Below are 6,995 nucleotides of genomic sequence, written 5' to 3'. Positions count from 1 at the left end.
GGAGAGAGTTCAGGGAATTGTGACTAGGCTCATTCGAGGTCTGCAAGGTATGAGCTACAAAGAAACATTGAAGCAATTAAATCTTTTTCGTCTAAGTAGATGTAGAATGAGAGGAGCCTGACAGAAGTGTTTAAAATCTTTAAGAGGTATAAGTAAGGTGGATGCCAGCTGATAGTTCAAAATTGATCTATCGTTAAGGACATGGGGCTATAGGTAGAGACTGGTTATAGGGAGACTTCAGACTAACATCAAAGAAATATTTCTTTGCACAGCGAGTTGTGAATGTGTGGAACAAACTACCTAGTTGTGTAGTTGAGAGTAAAACCTCAGGCACTTTCAAGTCTAAACTCGATAGTTGTTTCCACACACTATGTGAATAAGAGTTTGGCAAGCTTTGTTGGGCCGAATGTCAAAAATGTTTTAATGTTTTTCTCTCTGAGATGCTGTTCGAACTCATGTAGCTCACTGGAGCGGTCTCTTATTAATCTGTCTATTGCTCCCTTTGTGATCTGATCACTCCTCCTGGTTTCATCGTCTGACAAATCCTCTGTTTTTATATCTCCATTGGTTCCTTTCTTTTTGGCCTTCCATTCATCCAGCTGGGCTTTGGTCTTTGCATTTACCTTTACAAGCAGCTATTTGTCTCCCACTTGAAATTCATGCAATAATGTTAATGCATGCAGAGTAGATTCTGGTTCTTTATACTCACAAAAGCTGAATGCTTGCAACTTTTCTGAAGCTCCTTGAACTCTCTTCCAGCTTAAAACCAAACCAAATTTTGCAAGTAACTGCCTGATTAACATAATGTTGTTCTGCCTGGCTCATTTCGGTTTAGACGCTGCACTTCTGTTTGTGCTCTCTTGTATTCCTGTATTATGTTAAATACACAACAGTTATAGCAACCACTACGCTATCTTGCCATCCTTTCATGAACTATGAGATGATCCTTAATTCGTCAGGTACAATCACTTTCAACAGCAACGATACTTGGTGACCGAAAATATCCAGGTCACTTTTGCTGTGTTTTGTGAACCTTCTCACCATCTTCATTTCTATTACATCTCCACTGAAAAACACATACCAGCATCACACATCAAAGTTGCTGGTGAACGCAGCAGGCCAGGCAGCATCTCTAGGAAGAGGTACAGTCGACGTTTCAGGCCGAGACCCTTCGTCAGGACTAACTGAAGCAAGAGTTAGTAAGAGATTTGAAAGTGGGAGGGGGAGGGGGAGATCCAAAATGATAGGAGAAGACAGGAGGGGGAGGGATGGAGCCAAGAGCTGAACAGGTGATTGGCAAAGGGGAAACGAGAGGATCATGGGACAGGAGGTCCGGGAAGAAAGACAAGGGGGGTGGGAACCCAGAGGATGGGCAAGGGGTATAGTGAGAGGGACAGAGGGAGAAAAAGGAGAGTAAGAGAAAGAATGTGTGTATAAAAATAAATAACAGATGGGGTACGAGGGGGAGGTGGGGCATTAGCGGAAGTTAGAGAAGTCGATGTTCATGCCATCAGGTTGGAGGCTACCCAGACAGAATATAAGGTGTTGTTCCTCCAACCTGAGTGTGGCTTCATCTTTACAGTAGAGGAGGCCTTGGATAGACATGTCAGAATGGGGATGGGATGTGGAATTAAAATGTGCGGCCACTGGGAGATCCTGCTTTCTCTGGCGGACAGAGCGTAGGTGTTCAGCAAAGTGGTTTCCCAGTCTGCGTCGGGTCTCGCCAATATATAAAAGGCCACATCGGGAGCACCGGACGCAATATATCACCCCAGCCGACTCACAGGTGAAGTGTCGCCTCACCTGGAAGGACTGTCTGGGGCCCTGAATGGTGGTAAGGGAGGAAGTGTAAGGGCATGTGTAGCACTTGTTCCGCTTACACGGATAAGTGCCAGGAGGGAGATCAGTGGGGAGGGATGGGGGGGGACGAATGGACAAGGGAGTCGCGTAGGGAGCGATGCCTGCGGAATGCAGAGAGAGGTGGGGAGGGAAAGATGTGCTTAGTGGTGGGATCCCATTGGAGGTGGCGGAAGTTACGGAGAATAATATGTTGGACCCAGAGGCTGGTGGGGTGGTAGGTGAGGACCGGGGAACCCTATTCCTAGTGGGGTGGCGGGAGGATGGAGTGAGAGCAGACGTACGTGAAATGGGGGAGATGCGTTTGAGAGCAGAGTTGATAGTGGAGGAAGGGAAGCCCCTTTCTTTAAAAAAGGAAGACATCTCCCTCGTCCTAGAATGATATTCCGTCTAGGTAGCCTCCGACCTGATGGCATGAACATCGACTTCTCTGACTTCCGCTAATGCCCCACCTCCCCCTCGTACCCCATCTGTTATTTATTTTTATACACACATTCTTTCTCTCACTCTCCTTTTTCTCCCTCTGTCCCTCTGACTATACCCCTTGCCCATCCTCTGGGTTTCCCCCCACCCTTGTCTTTCTTCCCGGACCTCCTGTCCCATAATCCTCTTGTATCCCCTTTGCCAATCACCTGTCCAGCTCTTGGCTCCATCCCTCCCCCTCCTGTCTTCTCCTATCATTTTGGATCTCCCCCTCCCCCTCCCACTTTCAAATCTCTTACTAACTCTTCCTTCAGTTAGTCCTGACGAAGGGTCTCGGCCTGAAACGTCGACTGTACCTCTTCCTAGAGATGCTGCCTGGCCTGCTGCGTTCACCAGCAACTTTGAGGTGTGTTGCTTGAATTTCCATCATCTGCAGAATTCCTGTTGTTTACATACCAGCATCCTTACACACACACGTACACGCAAACATGCACACATACACATACGCACGCACACACGCACGCACGCACACACGGCACAAAGATTAAACATCAACCAGAAATCATCTTGACGAATGTAGTAAAGGTTAACAGAATAAAGAGCAATAAGGAATGGGGAAAAATAACCTCCAGGCAAGATCCAAGATTTAAATGTTTCTCATTTCAATTATCATGAATGGCAAATTTGAAAGGTTTTAATGTTATTAGATTCCTGATAAAATATAACATATGAATGTTGAGTAATTTATAGTCTTAAACTAATGTTTATGTTCCAGGTTTCCTGCATTTATCGTTGTCCTTTGGTCACCCTTTTCCCCTCCCACACAAGTCACGGGGTGAGCACACAGTTCTCTGCAAACAAGAGGACAGGAAGTTCCACCACTGCAATAATAAGGCCCCACTCTAAAGCAAATCTCTGCAGCACCCACACTCTCAGATGACTGGCCAGTGTTATCAGTGATGTTGAGGGGAAAATTCCCAGTACTTGCTGTGGTTTTCCTAACAGTTCCTGAACAAACATTGCAGGGGCAGTCATCTCACATGTTCAAGGCTGTAGTATCCAGGGCAATGGAGCAGAGAAAAATAATCTCCATTTGCCTCTCCACTGTGACATGTGAACCAGTAATAACTGAACCTTGACTTTGCTTACAAGCCATTAATGGTGAAATGATTGGTATGGTGTCATCATGTGAGGAACTGACATGAACTGATACATTTGTAAAAATCAGCTACTTAGATATCCCATTATCCACGAGATAATTCCAGTCTGATGTCATGTCATTCTAAGAATTTCCCCACCTCTCTCGGTTTATTATGTCACGTTCTGAGAAATAAAGCCTGTTTTAATAATTTTCCCACCAAACCTAAACACGATGACCATGCTTGGAGGAAGCTCTGCCCAAATTACTGCCCACCTGGTTCCGGTGCCCACGACTGTCAAGCTGAGCAAATATGAGTCAGTGTTTGAATTTGGTGGAGGTGCAGAATATAAAGACCCAGGGCAGCATGGTGAAGGTAGACTGAGAGAGAGAGAAGAGGCTCCTTCACTCTGCGGAAGCAGCTGGCTGATCCCATACGAGGCAGAATGAAATCCTTCCTGCTGGCCATCGCTGTCGTGCAGATCCTGCACTGCTCAGGTGGGTACTGGGGAGAGTGGGACCTCAGATATCAGTGAGCTATTGGTAATGAGCTTCAACCCATGATAGTTCACCCACGTGTCAAAAGAATTAACTCAAGTTTCCAAGAGAGTCTCATTTAAATTTACCTGTCTTTCTACAGGAGTGCCACGCACCAAGGAAGCTCTGAAAGCCTCAGTCAAAAAACTGAATGAAATCACTGAGATCACCAACCTCTGTGGTATCAGCAGGAGAGGTGTTGCAAAGGTAAGGGTATCCTGGAGTAAGTGGGTTTCATTTCATAGACTCTTTGAATATTATTGGGCTCAGCAGTTCTGCTTCTCTGGGTATTCAGCTTGAGCTGAATCCTAAATTAAGCATGCCCAATGCTCGGCAGCCTTCAGTACAGTAATCTACTCCTAAATCCACCTTCAAATTTGAATATTTGGAAAGAAGTAATAACTAGATTTGAGATTATGGAAATGTTTCTGTATTTAGGATTTCCAAATTCCAATAATTGTAATAATTAGTCCCTTGTTTGTTAACTTCCTCCAGTCATTAAAAGTGATATATATTGAACATCCTATCTTTGGTCAGATTAAATGTTTTCTGATAACCTTGCCTGGCCTCGTGAAGGCATCAGTTGAGCTGTTTCTGACCTTTATTAGTCCAGAGTTTGAACATGAGGTAACACCATCTAATCATTTATTTTCCTTTTATTAGACCTATCGTACTGGCAAATTGTCATACAAGGTGGACTTGACCTTCTCTGTGAAAGAAACTGTCTGCTCCAAAAACTCCAGCCTGGAATTTGATGATCCCACCTGTCACTTCCGCCCCAAAAAGATTGCTGTGAGTTCCGAGTGATATTTTGTAACATTGAAGCTCCTTGTGTTCTGAGTTAAAAATGAAATCTGTCTGCATCAACACTGCTTTCCTTAAATGATTTGCATGTACTCTGTTTTTTCTCTACAGGAGAAAGGGTTTTGCAAGAGCCATGTTGAATTTTTTGCTGATAAGGTGGCTGACGTTGATGTGGAGTGTAGAGGTCTGGAGACAGTTGACAGTGCAAGTAACTCATTGGAGTCGAGTGAAATCAGCTTTGAGGTAATTTCATACTTATACAATGCTGGGCAATGGGACTTCTGGGCCTAGTGCCAGGCTGTTCTTCTCCCAGCTGAAGTGGAGAAGGGTTATATTCTAATGACAAATCAAAGATGCTAGAAATACTCAGCAGTCGAGGCTACGTCTATAGAGAGGGAATCAGAGTTTATGCTTCAGGTTAATCGCTTTCATCAGTGCTGACACAAGTGTCCATTCTGAAGAATGAAGACTTTTGGCCAATGAATGGACACAGAGGTGAACCCGTGGAAGGAAACCCCAGATTCGTTCTCTGATGAGTTATCTTCAGCCTGAAACATTAAACATGCTTTGTCCCTCTGCAGAAGCCATCTGACCTACTGAATTTTGTCAGCAGCCTCTGCTCTGATTTCAGAATTGCGGCATTTGGAGTAGTTGGGTTAAGTGTTGTGGGGAGCTCAATGGACAGTGTGAGTGTGAGAGTTGCTTCGATGTACAGAGTGCACCATTAATGAGAAGATCTGTTGAAAGAGATAAATGCATTGCATGATTAAATTTAACAAACTTTCCCTTTAAATTGTCAATTTACATTAAATTTACATTCAGTCTGTTGCCCATCTGACTGAGATTCTTCAACATTTTGGAAGCAAATACTGAGAACCTGCCAAGGTCTTTCCAGTCCGATGGCACTCCAACATTAGACTGAGAGCCCAGCATTGTAAGATTTTATAGGTCAATCAATGGATTTTTAAATTGCTCTAAACCAGCAGATTAGTTTTAAAAATGTCAAAATATTTTATGTTTTGAGTGGTGAAAGCATCATCAGAAACAAACTGTGTGTCAACCAGATGAACTCCTTTATAATCAGATTCACACTAGCCACAAACTCTGGATATGCACCAAAAAATTTGATATGCATTTATTGTTTGACCAGTCGTAACCTGGTGAGCATTGATAGAGGCTCTATCAGAATCTGCAATAAGTGTTCGGCTGGAAAGGTGGTAAGACATGGAATTATAAACTGCCCTCAAAGCTCCATTGCAAGATTAACTAATTACAAAATGCCCCTTCAATTTCTCCAGGTGGAAAAGAAATCAAATGAAACAGCAGTTGAGGAGGTGGCAAATGTGAGTATCAAAGATGAGTTTCTCACCTGATTTTTTATTATCCTGGATTCAAGTGCATTAGAATGGGAAGGATAATGGCACCCTATCCTAGATTTAGATAGTGCGGAACAGTCTGATGTTTCAGTCCTGTGGATAGGTTTCAATGTCAGCCAGAGTTTTAACGAATTAACCCTAAATAAATGGATGCAATTGTTTTCTGTGGAAAGTATCGTGTGGTAGATATTAACAGAACAGGACAGTCGCAAAGGATGGTATCAAGCTGACATTACATTCTCTCCAGTAACAGACCAGTGGTTACTCCTCTGTTCAAGATCATATTAACAATTTTATTGGAACAGGGAATAACTTGAGATGCTTGACAGTTAATGTGATTCCTGCATTTAAGACAGATGCCCGGGAGGAAATGAAATTACAGCACTACTGCATAAGTACCATATGTAGATGCAAGATTCATAGAGTCATACAACATGGACAGGCTCTTCATCGCACTAATAGAGCACAAATTCCATTTTTATTCTCCCCACACTCTCAGTGATGTTCAATGCAGCCTTCTTCGACTCTGCACCATTGAGTCAAACTGTGAAATATGCAGGGTTAATAAGTCCTCAGTATTTATTCAGGATTGAATTCAATTTTTGTGGAAATGTTATGCTGTTGCTGAAAAATGTACCATTGAAATCTGTGCTAATCATAATTCTGAACATATTAATTCAGGTGATGAATCAGACAACAGACGCATCACTCATGAAGCCTTTGAATGTAAGTGTGATCTGGAATATTTTACTCTGATAATTGTGAATTGCAATGCCCATTTGAAACCTGAATATAGTGATGTCAGATAGAAGCAGGTCCTTGTTATTAAATCACTTTGTGAAAAAGTGGGATGGTAGAAT

The 6,995-nt window shown here is 43.1% G+C and overlaps 1 pseudogene; it reads left to right on the top strand.

The window, feature by feature from the left end:
* The first annotated feature begins 3,731 nt into the window (after positions 1 to 3,731).
* On the top strand, positions 3,732 to 6,132 carry LOC134348758 (uncharacterized; annotated as a pseudogene).
* Positions 6,133 to 6,995: the final 863 nt, after the last annotated feature.

Source organism: Mobula hypostoma, chromosome 6, assembly GCF_963921235.1.
Source record: "Mobula hypostoma chromosome 6, sMobHyp1.1, whole genome shotgun sequence".
NCBI lineage: Eukaryota > Metazoa > Chordata > Chondrichthyes > Myliobatiformes > Myliobatidae > Mobula > Mobula hypostoma.
This window is presented reverse-complemented; position numbering and strand designations above follow the sequence as displayed.